This window comes from Chiloscyllium punctatum, chromosome 36 (assembly GCF_047496795.1).
Source record: "Chiloscyllium punctatum isolate Juve2018m chromosome 36, sChiPun1.3, whole genome shotgun sequence".
Taxonomy (NCBI): domain Eukaryota; kingdom Metazoa; phylum Chordata; class Chondrichthyes; order Orectolobiformes; family Hemiscylliidae; genus Chiloscyllium; species Chiloscyllium punctatum.
Window position 1 is genome coordinate 67,009,653 of NC_092774.1, and position 21,056 is coordinate 67,030,708.

The following is a 21,056-nucleotide window of genomic DNA, read 5'->3' on the forward strand; positions in this document are numbered from 1 at the left end:
ATGGGGACCAAATTTTCTCCCCAGTATGCCAACATTTTCACGCAGAGGTTCGAACAAGGCTTCTTTTCTGCACAGGACCTCCAACCAACACTATACACCAGATATATTGATGACATTTCTTCCTCTGGACCCATGGTGAGGAGTCACTGAAACAACGAAACTGTGATATTAACAAGTTTCATCCCACCATCACACTCGCCACACTCTTTAGTATCTGTCTCATTTTTGAACACATGCAGCTCTATCAAGGATGGGTATCTCAGCACTTCTCTGTACCACAAACCCAAGGATAACCTGACAGTGCTACACTTCTCTAGTGAAACATATTAAAACAGCCACCCCCTCTGGACAAGCCCTTCGCATACATAGGATCTGTTCAGGTGAGGAGGAACATGGCAGACACTTGGAAGTACACAAGCATGCTCTCATAAGAACGGGGTACAATGTTCAACTCATCAACTGCCAGTTCCAATGTGTCACAGCAAGAAACTGGAATGACTTCCTTTGGGAGACAGACACGAGCTGCAACCAAAATGGTACCATTTGTTGTCCAGTACTTCTCAGGAGCCGAAACACTACGCCATGTTCTTCACAGCCTGCAACACATTATTGATGAGAATGAGCACCTCGCCAAGACCTTCCCCACGCCTCCACTTCTCGCCTTCAAACAACCACCAAACTTTAAACAGATAATTGTTCTCAGAAAACTGCCTGGTCTTCAGGACAAGATGATACAGCTCTGTTACGGCAGATGATGAAAGACGTATCAGAGTGTTGACACGATTACCACCATTACACGTGGGGACACCACCCACCATGAGTGCAGCAGGTACTCATGTGACTCAACCAACATTGTTTTATCTCATACGCTGCAGGCAATGATGCCCTGAGTCTTGGTATATTGGCGAGACCGAGCAGAGGCTACAGCAACAGATGAATGGACACTGCACAACAATCACCAGCCAGGAGTGTTCCCTCCCAGTCGGGGAACACGACAGCGGTCCGGGACATTCAGCCTTGGACCTTCGGATGACCATCGTTCAAGGTAGACTTCAGGATAGGCAACAACGGAAAGTGACTGGGCAGAGGCTGATAGCCAAGTTCAATACCCATGGAGATGGCCTCAACCAGGACCTTGTGTTCATGTCACACTACAGGTGACCCCACTATGCTATACATTCTCTCTCTCTCTCTGTCTCTCTCTCTCTCACACACACACACACACACACAAGCATGCATTCACACAAATACGTGCTCCTCCAAACCAACACACTCACACAGACTCCCTCTCATACACATGCGCTCTCTCAAATGCTCTCTCTCTCACACACACCCTCTCACAAACTTATACCCCATTACACACCCTCACACACACATGATCACTCGGTTTCTCCTGCACACACTTACACACATAAAGGTTTGTGGTTGAATTTGTACTTGCAGAATCGCATTTTATTTTGCTCAAAAACTCAGACACGTAAGATTCTGTAATACCACGATAGAAATAGAATCCGTCTGACCTAACATTGGGACGCAGACAGACTTTAACTTAACACCTTCAATGCATTATCTGATTGAGATGACACCTATTGTTAAAAGGTATTTTGAGAACGTAACTTTTGAAAAGTTCTGGAATTTACATGTGAAGGAATCAAAACTAACATGGTCATTCTAAAAGATGGTAGAGGTCAGCTAAAGTTGTTTGATATTCCATTCCATGACACTGCAATCCTGTTGCTATAAAGTCTGTGTGTTATGATTCTGCTCCACAACCAACCGATGAAGGAGCAGCGCTTCGAAAACTAGTGATTCCAAATGAACCTGTTGGGCAACAACGTGGCATTGTGTGATTTTTAACCTTGCAAATCTGTCAGTAATGCCAACACTTCCATACTGCGCATGCTACTCGGTGTCATCAACGCACTGCGCATGTGCCACGGTGTCAGCAAGCCATTACGCATGCTCACGCAACAAGCGGAAACACTCCGTGACCTTTTTTGGATGGACCAATGAGAAGCTCTGGAGGACCGGATGGAGACTGGTCCTCCTGCCAATCAGAGCAAACCCATCGTTTGGATGCGGAAGTCGGACCATGAACTTCTGAAATTGCTGCTGCTGCTCCTCTCTCTCTGAATGAAGATTGAGCTTCACCCCAAACTGCAACTTCCTTCCTCTGTCCAACATCTGTGAGTACAACACACTCTTTTCTCAACCCCTTTTCTATTCTGGGGTTGAGCTGTTGACTTGCAGGAACTGAAGGGAAACGGAGTGAATCCAGGGAGAGGACAGACTTGGAAAGTTCGTCCAGGTATTTTTTCAATGGCAAATACAGGAGAATTGACATTTCAGGCTCGAGCCTTTCATCAGTAATGATGTGTGGATGAACAAAGGGGCCTCTGCGTCCTTCTAATCCAGTCAGTGTAAGTTGTCAGACAGGTGCAGCAAGTAGTGAGTAAAGCAAGTGGTATATTAGCAAGAGGAATTGAGTTCAGAAGTGGGGACGCCTTCCTGCAGTTAGGGCGTAATTGAATATATCCAAGGTTGAGTTCATCTGATTTTTGAACAACAAGAAGTGATGGTTATGGGGGAAGGCAAGACCAATCCAGATCAGTTACAGAAACAGACCCTTCACTCCAACTAGGCCATGCTGACTATGTTCTCAAACTAAATTGGACCCACCTGCCTGTGTTTAACCTATATCCCTTTGAACCGTTTATATTGGAGTCATAGAGATGTACAACACAGAAACATACCCTTTGGTCCAATTTGTCCATGCCTACCAGTTATCCTAATTTAGTGTATTTGCCAGCCCTGGGCCCATATCCATCGAACCCCTTCTATTATAGACCAATCCAAATGCCTTTTAAATTCTGTAATTATACCAGTCTCCACCACTTCCTCTGGCTGGTCATTTCATACATGCACTACTCTGTGTGAAAAGGGTCCCCTTACATCTCTTTTATGTCTCTCCCGGTTCGCCCAAAACCTTTAGTTCTGCACTCCCCCACCCCAGGAGAATACTTTGTCTATTTACCCTATCCATGCCACGCAAAACCTGTGCGTGCTCCTGGTTGTCGGTGAAAACTGCGCGTGATCTTCTTTTGTTGGACCAATAGGAAGCCCTGGAGGACCGGAAGGAGCGTGTAATCAGAGACATCTCTATTGTCTCTGTCTCTCTCTCTCTCAATCTCAATTTCTGGAGGGGACAGATTCTGGAAAAGTTGAGCCAGGTCTGTGTCTCAGTTGGCAAACTCATGGAAAATGCAGTACCACGATGTGAAGTGATATTCCCTGTTGGGGGGTAAACAGCAGAAAGGAGATGCATTGTTTAAATGGTGATATATTGGGATGTGGAGAAAGGACTGCAAATGTTGGAGATCAGAGTCAAAAAGTGTGGTGCTCGCAAAGCACAGCAGATGAGGCAGCATCCGAGGAGCCGGAGAGTCCGCATTACAGGTACGAGCCCTTCATCAGGAATGTGTATAAAGGGGCCTCAGCGTCCTTCCATACCAGTCAATGCCAGTTGTCACAGGTGCAGCAAGCAATGAGCAAAGCAGGTGTTATATAAGCAAGAGGAATTGAGTCCAGAAGTGGGGATGTCTTCCTGCAGTTATGGGATCATTGAATATATTCAAGGCTGAGTTCATCTGATTTTGGAACAACAAAGAATTGGATGTTTATGGGGGAAGGCAAGAAAATGGTTTTCAGACCATTGCAGAACAGTTCCTGAGTCAAACAGCACAGAAACAGTCCCTTCAGTCCAACTACTCCATGCTATGTTCTCAAATTAATCTAATCCCACCTGCCAGTGTTTGGCCTATATCCCTCTGTCACAAAGCTGGTCCTTATACTAAAAGCTGGTCCTTCTTCTCAAGGATGCTGTGTCCTTGGTTTTTTTTCAGAGGGGTGGTAAAAAGACCCGGGCTCTGAAGCGACTGGTTTAGTACAGAGATGAAAAACGGTATTGGGAGGCATTTTTGGTTATATGTGAACAGATGAGACTTGAGGCCAAAGCTTTTATGTTTTAGAAATGACCTGTACAATAAAAGGGGAGTGGTCAGTCCTGAAAGCTGAAGTCTCGTTTGGGTGAGTTAAGCAGTGGTCTATGTGGAGAAAGGCTGCTAACACTGTCTCCTTCTGCCCTTCTAACTTCAACTGTAAGTCTCTGTTTCAGTTTTACTTTGTTTAAGGGATTTGTTTTTTTTTGGTACTGCTGTGTACCAGCATTGCGAAGAGTATTAAGAGTTTCTCCACAGCTTGTACTGTACTTAATAAAGTTTGGTTGTTCACAGAAGTTGGCGTATTGCAGTGTAAGAAGCTCAAGCAAAAGAACTTAACAAAGGAACCTAAGGGATAAGTCTTTCATGCAGAAAGTGGCGTGTTTAAGGAAAGAGCTCTCAGAGGAAGTGGTGGGTGCTGGTACAATTATGACATTAAAAGGCATCTGGATGGGTATACGATTAGGAAGGGTTTAGACGCTGTGGGCCAAATGCTGGCAAATCGGCCGAGATTAGGTTAGGTTATCTAGTTGGCACGGATGAATTAGACCGAAGGGTCTGTTTCTGTGCCTAATATCTCTATCACTCTGGCTTGCCACTAACATTTGCCACATCTGTGTGTACAGTTGCTCTTTGGTGTCAGTGTCAATGCCTTGATATCTCACTCTTAACTGGACTGGCAGTGATGACTTTTGTAATCTTTTCTTACAGACTATCTGAAGACAGAAGTTTCAAAGTCAACAGATAAAGGGCTGATGTTCAAAATGTTGATTCTCCTGCTTCTCCGATGCTGCTTGCCGTGCTGCACTTTTCCAGGGACGCAGTTTTTGACTCTGACTCTCCAGCGTCTCCAGTCCTCCCTTTCACGTCAGTGTCTGACAGTTACTCAATCCATCAGGACCACAACAATTTTCAACTATGATTCTGTGAGAAGGAGCAAAGCTTTCTTTTTGGTTCCTGTTTGAGTACGGGGGCACTGGTTGAAAGACCCTACTGTTGCAGCGCACTGAGTGTGAAGACTGAACAACTCTACTGCCTGGAAAGAAGAATTCATGGCGGGGTTGTACACGTGTGTGTGCAGCTGAAGCTTCGGCCATGGAGAAACCCGAGGAAACACAACCTGTTGAGAAACCATGGAAGTGTGGCGACTGTGGGAAGGACTTCCGTGTCCCATCTGTCCTGGCGGCTCATCAGTGCAATCACACTGGGAAGAGGCCGTTCTCCTGCCCCGAGCGGGCGAAGGGCTTTACCTGCTCTTGTGTCCTGCTGGCCCACCAGCAGACACACACTGGTGAGAGGACGTCTTACTGCTCCATGTGCGGGAAAGGGTTCACTTGGGTGGACAACCTCCAGACCCACCAGCAATTCCACACAGGGGAGAGGCTCTTCAGTTGCCACGAGTGCGGGAAAGCCTTCAGCAATTCCTCCGACCTGCTGAAGCACCAGCGAGTCCACACGGGGGAGAGGCCATTCAGCTGCCCCGAATGCGGGAAGGCCTTCAGCGACTCCTCCAACCTGCTGAGGCACCGGTGAGTCCACACGGGGGAGAGGCCCTTCAGCTGCCCAGAGTGTGGGAAGGCCTTCAGCAATTCCTCCAACCTGCTGGTCCATCAGCAGGTCCACACGGGGGAGAGGCCCTTCAGCTGCCCAGAGTGTGGTAAGGCCTTCAGCAATTCCTCTGACCTGTTGTCCCACCGGCGGGTCCACACTAGGGAAAGGCCATTCAGCTGCCCCGAGTGTGGGAAGGGGTTCACCCGCTCCTCCAAACTGCTGGCCCACCAATGGGTCCACACTGGGGAGAAGCCGTTTGCCTGCCCCGACTGTGGGCGGAGGTTCACATTGTCCTGCAACTTGCAGAGGCACCAGCGGGGGCACCAGTGCATCCAACAATCAGATTCCACCAGTGATGCTGCAGTGGGTCACCCACAGGGCTGAACCTCCTGCCCATTCTGACAGTGGGTGTAGTGGGTTTTTTTTGTTTTGTGCTGGACTCACCATTCCCCCCCCCCCACCCCGCAAGCCCACCTATGTGGCTCAGGGGTGGCATGGTGACTCAGTGGTTAGTACCATTGCCTCATGATGCTGACCTGGGTTCAAATCCACCCTCGGGATGACAGTCTGTGTGTAGCTTTCACAATGCCACCCCCACATCTGTATGGGTTACCTCTGAGTGTTCCAGTTTCCTTCCCCGGTCTAAAGGTGTGCAGGTTAGAATGGATTGGCCCATCTAAATTGTCCCATAGGGTTCAGGGATGTGTAGGTGTGGTGCATTAGTTGGGGTAAATGTAGAGGAATAGGGATAAGGGAATGGGTCTGGCTGGGTTACTCTGCGAGGGCCAGTGTGAACTTGTTGGGCCAAAGGACCTGTTTCCATACTGTAGGGAATCTAATCTTAAAAAAAAAGATTTCCTCCAAGCGATACTGATAAAATATGCCGAGTTGGACAAAGTATCCCATCAAGTTTGAGACAAACCCAGGGTTGAAGAAGTCGGAAGTCACATGACACCATGTTACAGTGCAACAAGTTTATTTGAAATCACAAGCTTTAGGAGCATTGCTCTTTCATGAGTGCTGCTCCTTCATCACTTCATCTGGTGCCATGTGACTTCTGACCTTATCCACCCCAATTCAACACCAGCACCTCTGCATCAGAGGTGACGAATGAGATTGGATTTTATTCGGCCTGATTTAGTGAGATGTTCATTTGGAAACTCAAAACTGTCGGACTGACAAAGAGACACGAATCATAGAGTCCCACAGCAGGAGACAGGCCCTTCGGTCCAACATTGTCCATACTGACCAAACTGTCCATCAACACTAAGCCCATTTCCTTCCATAACTTTCCTATCCACGTATTTGTCCAAATGCCTTTTAACTGTTGTTAATGTACCACCTCAACCACTTCCGCTGGCATCTCATTCCATATGTCTACCACCATCTGCATAAATAAAGTTGCCCCTCACGTTCCCTTTTATTCTTTTTCCTCTAACCTGAAAATGATGCCCTCTAGCCCTCACATCCCCAACCCTGGGGTAAAAGTCTGAGTGCATTCAACCTCTCACGATCTCTTCACTTCTCTAAGGGCCTCTCTCAGTCTCTAATGCTCTAAATAAAAATATCTTAGCTTGTCCAACCTCTTCCTTTTACACAGACCCTTGAGTACTGGCAACATCCTTGTACATGTCTTCAGCACTCTTCCAAGTTTAATAACATTGTTGTTATAGACACTGCCTGTCTACATATTTTGTTGGAGAAAGAGGACCAAATATTATCCAAAATGGATAATCTGGCTGATGGGACAGGAAACCACTTCCTTTCTTGAGACAAGTCTCCTGGAGAGAACTGGCTGGCTGACTGATCTACTGACCCTCACAGTGCCCCACTGCCCTCAGTTATCTGGAGGGAGTCCACACATTTGCCTAAGGTGGTGCTTGAAACCTTTATCATCTTTGGGATGGATCCCTATTCATTCCGTGCTATGGAGTCATGCAGCCTGGAAACAGACCCTTCAGACCAACCAGTCCATGATCCCCAACTAAACTCGTGCCACCAATCTGCTCCTGGCCTGTATCCGGTTTGTTAATAGTTTTGTTCATTTGTTCACCATGAGAGTTGGATAAATAAATTGCTGATTGTTGATTTTAAAGTGTTGAGGATATATTCTTATCACTAGAGCAGGTTACACCACTTTTCATGCTAATTTTACAGATTATTGGGCGACACGCTCCTCTGGGTGTTTCTGTTTGAGAAAGGTGGTGCTGTCAGCCTTCGCTTTATAAGAGTATTGACGTGATGTACTGCTGAATGCAATGGAGTCAACATGAATCGCAGCCTCTCACTGTGGTTGTGGGTGAATCGCCTTAATTTGGCTCTGAACTCAGAAACTGCACACAATTAACTGCTGAAACAATGATTTACACTTTATTGTATGTAACAACAAAAATAAAACTCAAGTAACCAAGTTCAACCTCACTCACAACTTGGCTATCTCCCAATTGATGGCTGAATTTAACTGAGTTTCCACCAACAGTTTATGTCTCTGGAAGTGTTCATGGATTCAATGCAGCATTCTTCTTCCAAGTACTGCTGCTACATCATTCTGAGGTTGAATTCTGGTGGAGATTCCTCACTTTCAAATCTGTGATGTGATGTTTCTTTCGATTCTAACACCACCTCCCCACACTTCTGGAGATCTCTGGTCTGCAGCTTACCTTCTTATACTCGAGGTTTTGTGGTTTGTTTGACACAGCCTTTCCTGCAAAATACCCTTTTACGTCAGGGCCTTCCTTCCACAGACAAACTTAATTGTCCTTTTGTCATGAGGTTATTAAACGCTTAGCTCATCTGTCCCAGGAAACAGTTTGTTGTTTTGCGTCCTTCTTCCCAGGGATGGTTAACTAGCAGAAATTAGGCCATTCAGTCTGCTCCACTATTCAATCATTGCGGATACGTTCCTCAACCCAATTCTCCCCATAACCCTTGATACTTAAGAATGATTGAGTCTGCTCCACCATTCAATGAGCTGAATGGCCTAATTTCTGCCTCTGAGGTCTTCTGATGTAGCAGTTTCTCAGTGGCCCTTTTGTTTCTTGGTCCAGAAAGAGTTCCTGCCGACTCAGGGAGTTTGGAAAGTTCTGCAGTTGAAAGGACCACACCACATTCCCCTCTGCCTCCTCCTGCGATAGTGGCAATTCCCAAGATCCCTTGGTATCCCTGAAAACAATCGAGGTGTCTGGAAATCTCTGCTGCTACTCTGGAACAGAAGGATTATGGGAAGAAAATTCAGAAATCTGATGTGCAAAGAGACTATGGAGTTCTACTCCAGGATTCTCTCAAGGTAAACTTGCAGGCTGAGTCAGTGGTGGGAAGGCAAATGCAATGAAGGCACTTATTTTGATCAGACTTGAATATAAAAGCAGGGATGCACTTCTGAGGCTCTACGTCTCCGGTCAGGCCACAATTGGAGTACTGTATGTAGATTTGGGCCCCATATCTCAGGAAGGATGTACTGGCCCTGGAACGTGCTCAGAGGTGGTTCAAAAGAATGGTCCAGGAATGAAAAATTTAACATAAGAACATTAGAGGACTCTAGGTTTATACTTCATGGAGTTCAGAAGGATTGGGGGTGGGGTGGGATCTAATTGAAACCTACAGAATAATGAACGGTGTGGATGTTGGGAAGATGTTTCCATTGGTCGGACAGACTAGAACCTGAGGGCTCAGCTTTCCTGTCAAGGGAAGACCCTTTAGAACAGAGGGGAGAGAAACTTCTTCAGCCAGAGTGTGGTGAATCTATGGAATACACTGCCACAGAAAGCTGCGGAGGCCAAGTTACTGAGTATATTTAAGACTGAGATAGCTAGGCTCTTGAGTATCAAGGGGATCAAGGATTACGGGGAGAATGGGGTTGAGAAACGTATCAGCCGTGATTGAATGGCGAAGTAGACTCAATGGGCTGAATGGCCTAATTTCTGGTCTTATGGTATACTGATGTGTGGAGGGCTGAGGACGGGGGAAAGAGATGGAGAGAAAGACATTTAAGGTGAAGCTCGATAGAGATGAAGGAAATATAAGAATTGTATGATAAATGGCAGAACACATATGAGCACTGTCATACAGAGGGGTCTGGGCATATAGATCCGTGGAAGTGGTAATGCAGGTTGGCACGGTGGTCAAGGAGGCACACAGCATGCTTCCTTGAGTGTAAGAGTTACATTACAGCTGTTTCTTCTGGCCACATTCGGAATATTGTGTGCAGTTCTGGTCACTGTGCTACTGGAAGGATGTGGGTGCTCTGGCTGAGGATACAGACAAGGTTCACCAGGACATTGTCTAGTCTGGGCGGCTATCGTTATGAGCAGAGGAGGCATAAACCTGGATTGTTTTCTTTGGAAAAACAGAGGCTGAAAAGAGACCTCGACAAAATGATGAGAGACACAGATTGGCTGGACAGGGGTGGCAGGGTAGCTCAGCGGTTCGCACTGACACCTCACAGTGCCAGGGACCTGCGTTCCATTTTAGTGTCAGGCAACTAGCTGTGTGGAGTTGGCACATTATCCCTGCACCCCACCTCCCGTGTCTGCGTAGGCTTCCTCTGGCTGCTCCGGCTTCCTCCTACAATCCAAACATGTATCAGTTAGGGTGGATTAGCGATGCTAAATTACCCATGGTGTCCAGGGAGAGGAAGGTTAAGTTGGTTTGTCTGTGTGTAAATTGCCCCACTGTTCAGGGATGTGTACGTTTGGTGCATTAGTCAGGAGTAAATGTAGATAATAGGGGTAAGGGAACGGGTCTCCATGCGTTAATCTTTAGAGGGCCGGTGTTGGCTTGTGGGGATGAATGGTCTCTTTCCACGCTGGAGCGATTCTGTGATAGTCAGAGGCGTTTTGTTTCCTCTCCAATGTGAAAAGGTCAACTAAAAGAGGCCACAGGTTCAAAGTGAGCAGGGGACTGTTTGGGGGAAGAGGTGGTGGGGGTGGGGAATCACACAGAAGGGTGGTGGGGGTTCCTGGAACGCACTGCCAGTGCAGGTAGTGGACGCAGGCACCTTAACAATGTTTAAGGTGTATCTTGATATACACATGAACGGGAGGTGAACAGAGGAACGGAAACCACACATGGGCAATAAATAGCAGGTCTAAGTAAGGATTAAGAATTAGCACAGGCTTGAGGGTGTGTGTGTGCCTAAACCAAGTGAGACGGGCCTGAGACTGTGCTGTATTGTATTGATACAGCTTTACCCCAGTATTTGAAAGTAGAGTGTTCCTTTCATAAGCCGAAATGGCCTAAAGCGAGGAAGCAATTACCATGAGTTAATTTGTATTATGCCTTTCTTTGTAAAAACGACAATCCTCTTCAGATTTCTTTCGGTTTGTGGGAGCAGGTATTAATGTAGGTCTTTTGTAAAAGTGAAGTAGTGGAAAGCGAACTTTGGAAAAGTGGGGGATACCTTTATGCTGATGGAGGGAAGATGGGGGGCAATGAAGAGGGGTGGATGGAGGCTCAGGTGGAGAATAAACACAGAGACCAATTGAGCAGCTTGGCCTGGCCCTGTGCTGGAGACTCAATGGGACAGAGACAAATGTATCTATTTCAGGTATACCTGCAGATTGCTCCATCCAGGATAAAAAAATGTTCTTCATCTGCTTCAGCATACAGGGCAGATGAGCAGTTTCTCCCCGGTGTGGACCAAGAGGTGATGCGACTGAGTGAAGCTTTTCCCGTGCTGAATGCAGGTGAATGGCCGCTGCCCGGTGTATAAATGCTGATGAATATTGGGCAGGCGGGGAAGGGAAACCGTTCCTACATTTTCATGATTTCTCCATGGTGCAGGTGTCCTCATATTTCTCCAGGTTCAACAATCAGTTGAAACTCGCTCACTCTTACAGCATGCGTGTGGTGTTACTGGTGAACCCGCTGATAATTGGAGGACTCTCATTCAGTCTGTAAAGCATGTTCCAGTCACTACTCTGGTGTGTGGGTATGTGAGACTCTGAGTTTCCAGTCACACTGACGTCTAAAACCTAACAAAGTAGGCAGACCTTCTCCCCTTTGTTTTCAAGGCATTCAATATCCAAGTCCTGGTGAATCAATCGACTGTCAGACTTTGATGTGATGTTTGGTCTGAGATTTCTGCCTCCAAATTCTTCTCTTGTAATATTCCTGTGGAAAGAGATTGCAAAGGTCATTGCTGTCAGTCCACAATAGAAAATCAAAACACACAATTCTAGTTTCTGTGGAACATTCTTTCCTCGCTTAATACCCAAGATCTTTGTGCTGATCTATATGTAAATGTATACAGCAGGGTAATGTGGTGGATTGCATACTCCATGAAGAGTTCACTCAAGTTGCTGAATGAACATCTATCGTGCGGTATTGACGTTCTTACTGAAGATATACAATATTCTGCAGTACAATATTATGAGCCCAGAAACACTGCACATCATGCTTTTAGAGCCATAAACATTCCATCAAATACGTAACATATACCCCAGACTTATCTGTCTTATATTAACGCACGGTTGTCTTACATTTCCAGAAGACTCAGATTTAAGTTTTAAGTGTGACTTTTTGTAAAAGAAGCTGTCTTTTGGACTCCTTCCATGCCATACTGACTCTATTACCGGAAATACATCCATACCACCAGGATTCATGGATCAATGACGTGAGGCTTATCTTTACCCTCTTATAATTTTCTGTTGCATAAATGTTTCGACGAATGCCAACGCTTTTCACCAGTCATAGAGTCAGAGACATAAATCACAGAAACAGATCCTTCAATCTAACTTGTCCAGGCCGACCAGATATCCAAAATTAGTCTAGTTCCATTTGCCATCACTTGGTCCATATCCATCTAAACCCTTCCTTTTCATATACCCATCCAGATGCCTCCACCACTTCCTCTGGCAGCTCATTCCATACACTCATCACCCTCTGCAAAAAAAGGTTGACTGCAAGGTCCCTTTTAAATTTTTCCCCTTCGCCCTAAACCTATTCCCTCTAGTTCTGCACTCCCCCTATCCCAGGGAAAAGACCTTGTCTATTCACCCCCTCCACACCCAAGTTTTTATAAACCTCTTTTAAAAACACACACTCAGCCTATGATTCTCTCGGGAAAACAGCCCCATCTTATTCAGCCTCTCCTTGTGGTTCAAACCCTCTTACCCTGGCAACAGCCTTGTGAATCTTTTCTGAATGCTTTCAAGTTTCACAACATCGTTCCGATAGGAGGGAAACCAGAATTGCACACAATATTCCAGAAGAAGCTGACTGAAACTGACTTTTGCAGAGTGTGCTCCCTGCTTGGATTCATACTCTCTGCCTCCCGTTGCTGCAAGTGAACAGTGCTTCCCCCATTCTCTCTCCCTCCCAGGAGAAGGAATGGAAAGGGGGAGACATTGCTTCACTCCCAGATTTTGCCCAGAAGAGCCCCCCATTGTCTGAATGCACAAGTTGGACAATGAACTTCTGAAGCTACTGCTGCTCCTGTCTCTCTCTGAATGAAGATTGAGCTTCACCCCAGACTGCGACTCCCTTTCTCTGTCCGAACATATTTGAGCACAGCACATTTTTGTTGAAGTAAAGCATCTTTCCTGAGTGTTACAATTAAAGGGGTGAATTTCCCCTCATATTCAAAGGGATGGTAAGTCAGAGAAGGACCATGACTTCTCGGGTGCTCGTTGTTGTGGTTCTGTTCGCCGAGCTGGGAATTTGTGTTGGAGACGTTTCATCCCCTGTCGAGGTGACATCCTCAGTGCTTGGGAGCCTCCTGTGAAGTGCTTCTGTGATCTTTCCTCCGGCATTTGTAGTGGTTTGTCTCTGCCGCTTCCGGTTGTCAGTTCCAACTGTCCGCTGCAGTGGCCGGTATATTGGGTTCAGGTCAATCTGTTTGTTGATAGAATCTGTGGATGAGTGCCATGCCAGAGAACAGCCAGGGAATTCCTAGAGGTATGGCCTCTAGGCATTTTTCCAGATTTTTCAACTCTGAATCTGGGACAAGGTGTGTGGTGTGGGGGTGGATGGGAGGGTAAATAAAAATACTGGTGAAATCTACATTGATCCTATGTAGTTAGTGGGTCCCAAGGCAGAAGACGAGGTGTTCTTCCTGCAAGCGTCAGGTAGCCAGAGCTTGGAGGGGGAGGCAGCAGAGTACTTGCATGTCCTTGACAGATTGGGAGGGGGAGTTAAAGCGTTCAGCCACAAGGCGGTGGGGTTGTTTAGTTTTTGCGTCCCAGAGCTGTTCCTGAAATATTCTGCAAGTTGGCGCCCAGTCTCCCCAATGCGGCAGAGACCACATCGAGAGCAATGGACGTATAAATAAATCTTATAAACAAATTGTACAAATCTTAGCCTGCCAGAGTTATTTTCTTCAATTAAGTTAAAGAAATTTTTAATTAAATTGGGTGACTACATGAAACGGTTTGTTAGTCAGACTCAAGTCATCATTCTCAAATGAGACAATGCCATTAATATCAGTGAACTGCTTTTTTGTTAGAACCACAATTTCTTGATTTAGTTTCACAATTTACTGATATTCACATCTGCACATTCAATGTCAAACTGACATCAGAAATGACATGACACCATTATTTTTTTCTTACAATAATCCAACAAACAAATTAATACACATTCAATACCAAGTCTCATTAATATGAAATTAAATTTGACCAAAAGAATGTAAAATCGAGATGTGAGATAACAAATGGGGGAAAGGCAGAAGGCAAGAAATGCAGCATCATAGAAGGTGCTCCTCCAGGGAGTGTATTTTACCAACTACAACTGCTCAATATAAACAAACATTCTGACATGATCCTCCGGTTTTAATGTAAACCATAGCCCCATACAGTAGGTACCATTTAAATAAGTTAATAGATACAAGCCTTGAGCAAATCCAGCCTCCAGCCGGACCCCCCGCTTCTTGGAGCTCGGACCTTCCTCCAGCTCCGGGGGGTTGTTGAGCTCCTGGGCTCCGGCCGCCGCCGAAGAAGCCGCGGGCGCCGGCTCTCTCTCCTCCACCGCCGACATTTTTAATTTGTTTTCTCGTTCACCCGGTAACCGTCATCTCCCCCTTCCCGGGCCCCGGAAATTGTTTGAAAAGTTCCGTCTTTATTTTGAAATGTATTTTAAAGGTATTTTCTGAGGTAAACGATGCCTGTCTGCCCCCCTCCCTCCGTCAGAAACCGCCCGCTGAGTCGATGAGAAAACCGCAGCCTCGCGCCGCCATCTTTGTTTTGCTTCTTCTTTCCGTCTCCTCCTTCTGTGACGCGCGTCATCAGCGCCCCCTCCAATCAGAACGCACCTTACTCCACCTGACCAATGGCGGCCGGCGTTGCAGTCAAAAAGGAAGCCACAACCCGGAATGTCGCTCTCCGATTCGTCCGCACCGACCGCAGCCTTTGGGATTGGTGGAGAGGTTCGCAGGCCCTTCACTGTCCCCGCCCCTTTACTCCAATGGGCTCGAGGGGTTCAGGAGGAAGGTGTTCTCACTCATTCATTCAACAGGAGATGGGCTCAATTTACTGTAATGGGCTGTGGGGGTACAGTGGTCATGTCTCATGTTGACGAGGAAGGTGTTTCCTCTCATTCAACAGAAGAGGACCTATTTACTACAGAGGTTTTTTTTGGCGATGCAGCTGTAGTCTCCCATAGAGCCCTGAGGCTCAGGTTTAAATCCCACTGCTCCAGTGTGTGTAATAACATACTCAATTTTTTTCAGTCATAAGTCACACAACTATAGTCCAACACGTCTATTTGAAATTGCACGCACTTGGAGCGTAGCCTCTTCACCAGGTGAAGACATGGAAAACCAAACGGCCAGGAAAGAGAATTCAGATAAATGATCAGCCATGTTTGGTGATGAAAGACAGAGCATCTCAACAGTCAATTTCCCTATTCCCATTCCTATTTCTGATCTTCTTAATACATGACAGGTTGTATATTTTCCAAACATTAATTTTATTTCCATGGTTTAAAAATGAATATTTCAGAACGGTCAGTTTATTTTTTCTCACTTGAGCACATTGTGACCCACAACTATTTAGATACCACTGTTAATATCATAGCCACTCTCATGAGATATCAGAGGAACAATTCATGAACAAAATTTGACACTGAGCCACTCGAGTAGACACTTGAACAGAGAAAGCGCCTGACAGATATTGGGAACCTAAAGGTTATTGAAGTGAAATATTAAGAGCAGGCGATCACCCCCAATAAGGGAACTCACCTGACTGACCTAATTATACTCACCACAGTATCCAGTGCTACTCTTCACCAAATACTGATTACTTTCCTTTTCAGTTTCTTTTGAATGCCATAATTGAATCTGACTCCAACACTCTCTCTCGCAGACCATTCCAAAGGTCGAAGATTTTCAATCATTAATGAAACATGTTCTGGATCTCTCCCAAAACACAATTCATTTGGATCTTGCTTCAAATCATTTGCAGTAAGTTCTTCACATGGACAGATTTGCAGCTTAGAGCATTTGTTTAAATTTTATATCATATTGAGGTGGCACAGTGCTTGGCATTGCTACCTCACAGCACTAGGGACCCAGGTTCAATTCCAACCTCAGGTGAGTGTCTGTGTGGAGTTTGCATGTTCTCCCTCTCTGCATGGGTTTCCTTCCACAGTCCAAAGATGTGCAGGTTTGGTGGATTGACCATGCAAAATTGCTCTGTGATGTGTAGGTTATGTGGATTAGTCATACTAAATGCAGGAGAATGGGGTGATCCTGGGTGGGATGGTGTTTGGTGTGTCTGGTGTTCGGGGTGGACTCGGCAAACGGAGATTTGCAATCGGACAGTGTCCTCCTGCCCCGCGCAGGTAGGCGCCCAACTGTTGGGGGGGGGGGGGGTTGGCGGTGACCACGGCTGCAGGGCCTGCTACCCTGACGAGCTCTCCTGCTGGCCCCGAAACCACCCGAGCGAGACGAGGTGAACCGGAAACGGGCGTACCCCCAGCCGATAATGAACCTTCCACAGGTTCACCTACAGAAACCTTGTTACGACTTTTACTTCCTGTAGATAGTCAAGTTTGATCGTCTTCTCAGCGCTCCACCAGGGCCTTGTCCGTCACTGGCGGGGCCGATCCGAGGACCTCACTAAACCATCCAATCGGTAGTAGCGACGGGCGGTGTGGACAAAGGGCAGGGACTTAATTAATGCGAGCTTATGACCCACACTTACTGGGAATTCCTCATTCATGGGAAATAATTGCAATTCTCAATCCCCCATCACGAATGGGGTTCAACGGGTTACCCACACCTGGCGACGTAGGGTAGATACACGCTGATCCATTCAGTGTAGCGCGCGTGCAGCCCCGGACATCTAAGGGCATCACAGACCTGTTATTGCTCAATCTCGTGTGGCTGTACGCCACTTGTCCCTCTAATAAGTTGGACGTGGACCGCTCGGTGTCGCGTAACTATTTAGCATGTGGGAGTCTCGTTCGTTATCGGAATTAACCAGATAAATCGCTCCACCAACTAAGAACAGCCATGCACCACCACCCACAGAATCGAGAAAGAGCTATCTATCTGTCAATCCTTTCTGTGTCCGGGCCGGGTGAGGTTTCCCGTGTTGAGTCAAATTTAGCCGCAGGCTCCACTCCTGATGGTACCCTTCCGTCAATTCCTTTTAAGTTTCAACTTTGCAACCATATTCCCCCCGGAACCCAAAGACTTTGGTTTCCCGGAAACTGCTCGGCGGGTCATGAGAATAACGCCGCCGGATCGCGAGTCAGCATTGTTTATGGTCGGAACTACGACAGTATCTGATCGTCTTCGAACCTCCGACTTTCGTTCTTGATTAATGAAAACATTCTTGGCAAATGCTTTCGCTTTTGTTCGTCTTGCGCCGTCCAAGAATTTCACCTCTAGCTACAATACGAATGCCCCTGGCCGTCCCTCTTAATCATAGCCCCAGTTCCGAAAACCAACAAAATAGAACCGGGGTCCTATTCCATTATTCCTAGCTGGAGGATTCTGGTGACCAGCCTGCTTTGAACACTCTAATTTTTTCAAAGTAAACGCTTTGGACCCCCAGGACACTCAGCTAAGCGCATCAAGGAAGCGCCGAGAGGCAGGGGCTGGGACAGGCGGTAACTCACCTCGCGGCAGACCACCAGCCCAATCCCAAGATCCAACTACGAACTTTTTAACTGCAGCAGCTTTAATATACGCTACTGGAGCTGGAATTACCGCGGCTGCTGGCACCAGTCTTGCCCTCCAATAGATCCTCGTTAAATGATTTCAAGTGTACACATTCCAATTACAGGGCCTCGAAAGAGTCCTGTATTGTTATTTTTCGTCACTACATCCCCGAGTCGCGAGTGGGTAATTTGCGTGCCTGCTGCTTTCCTTGGATGTGGGAGCTGTTTCTCAGGCTCCCTCTCCGGAATCGAACCCTGATTCTCCGTTACCCGTGGTCACCATGGTAGGCACAGAAAGTACCATCGAAAGTTGATAGGGCAAACATTCGAATGTGTCGTCACTGTCACGAGGATGTGCGATCTGCCCGAGGTTATCTAGAGTCACCAAAGCTGCCAGGTGAGCCCGGATTGGTTTTGGTCTGATAAATGCACGCATCCCTGCATGGGTCACCGCTCGTTTGCATGTATTAGCTCTAGAATTACCACAGTTATCCAAGTAACGGTTGGAGCGATCAAAGGAACCGTAACTGATTTAATGAGCCATTCGCAGTTTCACTGTACCATCCGTCAGTACTTAGACATACATGGCTTAATCTTTGAGACAGGCATATGCTACTGGCAGGATCAACCAGGTAGCTGAACCCAAAGGACTGTCCACCGGCCGACTGGCGCCCATGCCTTCCTTCCCCCCCCCCCCCCCCCCGAGGTCAACCTGGCGCCGGGTTCAACTCTTAGGAAATTCAGCCTCTCGTCTGACCACAAAGCGAGACACCCCGGTACCGACGGGTCAGACGGAGCATCACCCTCGCGGATGAAAGGGTGTGAGAGCACACACCAGCCGTGTGCGTGAGCTCAGAGGAGAGAGTGGGAGCTCCACCTCCCTGGCTCCTCTCCCTGCCTCGGAACCACAGTGCTGAGAGGAATGGAATTCCGACACGCAAGGGAAACAGAGAGATGGCAAGAGCCCCCCACATAAAGCCTTGCTCCAGGAGCAAGGGCAGTGCGCGGGCAAGCACGTTACCGGGACTCTCTCCCAAACACTCGATTTCAGACCACTGCCTCGGCAAAGCTGTGGCTTCTCGGCTTCACCATCACAACAGGAGTGAATGCCCATTTCGGAGGCAGAGGGGTGCCAACTTTCCCGACCCTGTCGTGGTATCCTGACTTTTCGTGGTGGACGCACCAGGGGGGCACGGGGAAGAACCACTCGGCCTGGAGCACCAGCCCCATCACAGGAAAGCCGGCCCGCCAAGGGACCTCCCACACCGGACGGTCCGCGCCAGATCGATCGAGGTGTGGACTGCAGCGAGGTCGCCCCTCGCACCACGCTCGCAGGTCCGGGTTGGAATCCTGAGTGACGAGCACCGCAGGGCGGCAGAGCCATCGCACTTGGCCGGGTGGCAGAGGAGGACCAGCCTATTCACAAATAGCGGCCACCCACTACCAGAGCTGGTTGTGCGGTGCGCGAGGCCTGCTCTCATCGTAAAAGGCTTTAGGGAGTGCTCATGCAAGGGTCAGACCACATCCTTCATGGCAACACCCTGGGCAACCAGGCCACTTGCATCTCTCGCCTTCATTTTCGACACACGTGCCTGCGGAGGGCCACCACCCCCTCCGATTGTCAAGGAGACCTCCGCACCGGCCTCTGACTGATTCTTAGAATGGACGGAAAGAGCTGAGTAAGCCTGTCAAAAGATTCGACCACATGTCAAAAACTTAGACTTCCGTGAGCTCTCCAGCTTGCACGAAGACCCGAGGTCGATGTGCTAAACTCCACGGGTCCCCTTTCGCCTGTAGGTCCCGAGCCACCAGTTCGTTCGAAGTATCGTGTTCCCCAAACCTGGGTGGCGAGCACCGCAGGGCGGCAGAGCCATCGCACTTTGCCGGGTGGCAGAGGAGGGCCAGACTATTCACAAATAGCGGCCAACCTCTCCCAGAGCCAGTCGTGCAGCGCGTGAGGCCTGCCCTCAAACGTAAGAGGCTTTAAGGAGTGCTCAGGCAAGGGTCAGCCCGCATCGTTCCTGGCAACACCCTGGGGAACCAGGCCACTTGCGTCTCTCACCTTCATTTTTGACACGAGCGCCTGTGGAGAGATGGCTGGAGTCAACGTGGGGTTTGCCCGCCCTCCAATAGTGTCAAGAGACCGCCGCACAGGTCTCTGACCGACTCTTAGAACAGACAGAAAGAGTTTGTCAGTTTTTTGGCAGATTTGCCAAAGTGTCAAAAACTCGACTTCCAAGAGCTCTCCGGTATGCACTCATACCTGTCATTAAAGTGCTATGCCCGAGAAACCGTTTTTCGGATGCCTTTCAAAGTGGTCCCGCGCCGCCATTTTGTTCTAAAAATCGTGTTCCCAGAAATCTCTGGGTACCCCGCCAACCTCACTGTGGAATAAATGCAAGTGGCACTGAATGGGTCTGAATTTCAAATTTGCCTGCATCGGTCTGGAACGCGATCCCTGCAAAACCGTTTGCATTTTTCCGGGTCCGGACTTCCGCGAAAGACAAAGTTAAAGATTTCGGGCTGCAGACACAAAATGACAGCTGGCCAAGTGCCGGGCTCATTCACCCAGTTCTTCCAGCACTTCGGAACACGTGTTCGGCGTGAGTTTGTGAATCTTTCCCGATGCTTCAGCATTTTCCTCCGCTGATACTGAGAATATTTTTCACACTTAGAAAAATTTTCAGCAAACGGTTTTTTCCTAAGTTTTTCTGGTTACTCATTTCTCATTTTCAAGTTGCTCATTTCTCATTTTCAAACATTTGTCTAAGTTTTTCTGGTTACTGATTTCTTTTTTTCAGACATTTTTCTAAGTTTTTCTGGTTACTCATTTAGCACTTTCCTATCTTCTCCTGGTTACTGATTTCACCTTTCGGGGATTTCCCTAAGTTTTACAGTTCACTCATTTGGGACTCTCAGACAACTTTTCTAAGCTTTCCTGCTAACTTATTTCACACTGTTGAGAAGTTTCGAACCCTTTCCTTAAGTGTGCTGGTTACTCACTTCACCTCTTCAGACCCTTGTCCCCGTTATCAAAGAGACCAATTCCCACCGTTGGAAATGCATGAAAATCGGACTGAACACGGGGGAGGGTCCGCTCTCGAATTCAAGATCGTCGGCAGAACCACCAGGTCAAATCCGGCTGAGCTACCCGGCTTGGAAGTCTCAAGGTCGGCATGAGCAGTCACGTTCAATCCCATCCGCATTTGGACCACTTCCCACCGTTAAGAATGCATGAAATTCGGACTGAACACGGGGGAGGGTGCGCCCTCGAAGGAGAGACCGTCCGCAGAACGGCCGGGTCAAATCCGGCTGAGCTACCCAGCCCCGAACACTCAAAGTCCTCTGAAGCCTTGGATTCGCCTCCTTGGAAAATGGACATCAAACATTACCAAAGCGGGAACC

The 21,056-nt window shown here is 47.6% G+C and overlaps 2 long non-coding RNA genes across 3 annotated transcripts; one reads left to right on the plus strand and one right to left on the minus strand.

The window, feature by feature from the left end:
* Nucleotides 1-2,145: 2,145 nt before the first annotated feature.
* On the plus strand, nt 2,146-7,644 carry LOC140460625 (uncharacterized). Its single transcript, XR_011954245.1, has 2 exons — nt 2,146-2,186; nt 4,710-7,644. It is a non-coding gene; the product is annotated as an uncharacterized lncRNA (long non-coding RNA).
* A 253-nt stretch (nt 7,645-7,897) lies between these two features.
* LOC140460624 (uncharacterized) lies at nt 7,898-15,245 on the minus strand. Of its 2 annotated transcripts, none has more exons than XR_011954244.1 (2): nt 14,807-15,245; nt 7,898-11,660 (listed from the first exon to the last, which is right to left on the minus strand). It is a non-coding gene; the product is annotated as an uncharacterized lncRNA (long non-coding RNA). The 2 variants fall into 2 exon arrangements; XR_011954243.1 differs by lacking the exon at nt 14,807-15,245 and adding an exon at nt 14,378-14,749.
* Between the last annotated feature and the right edge of the window lie 5,811 nt (nt 15,246-21,056).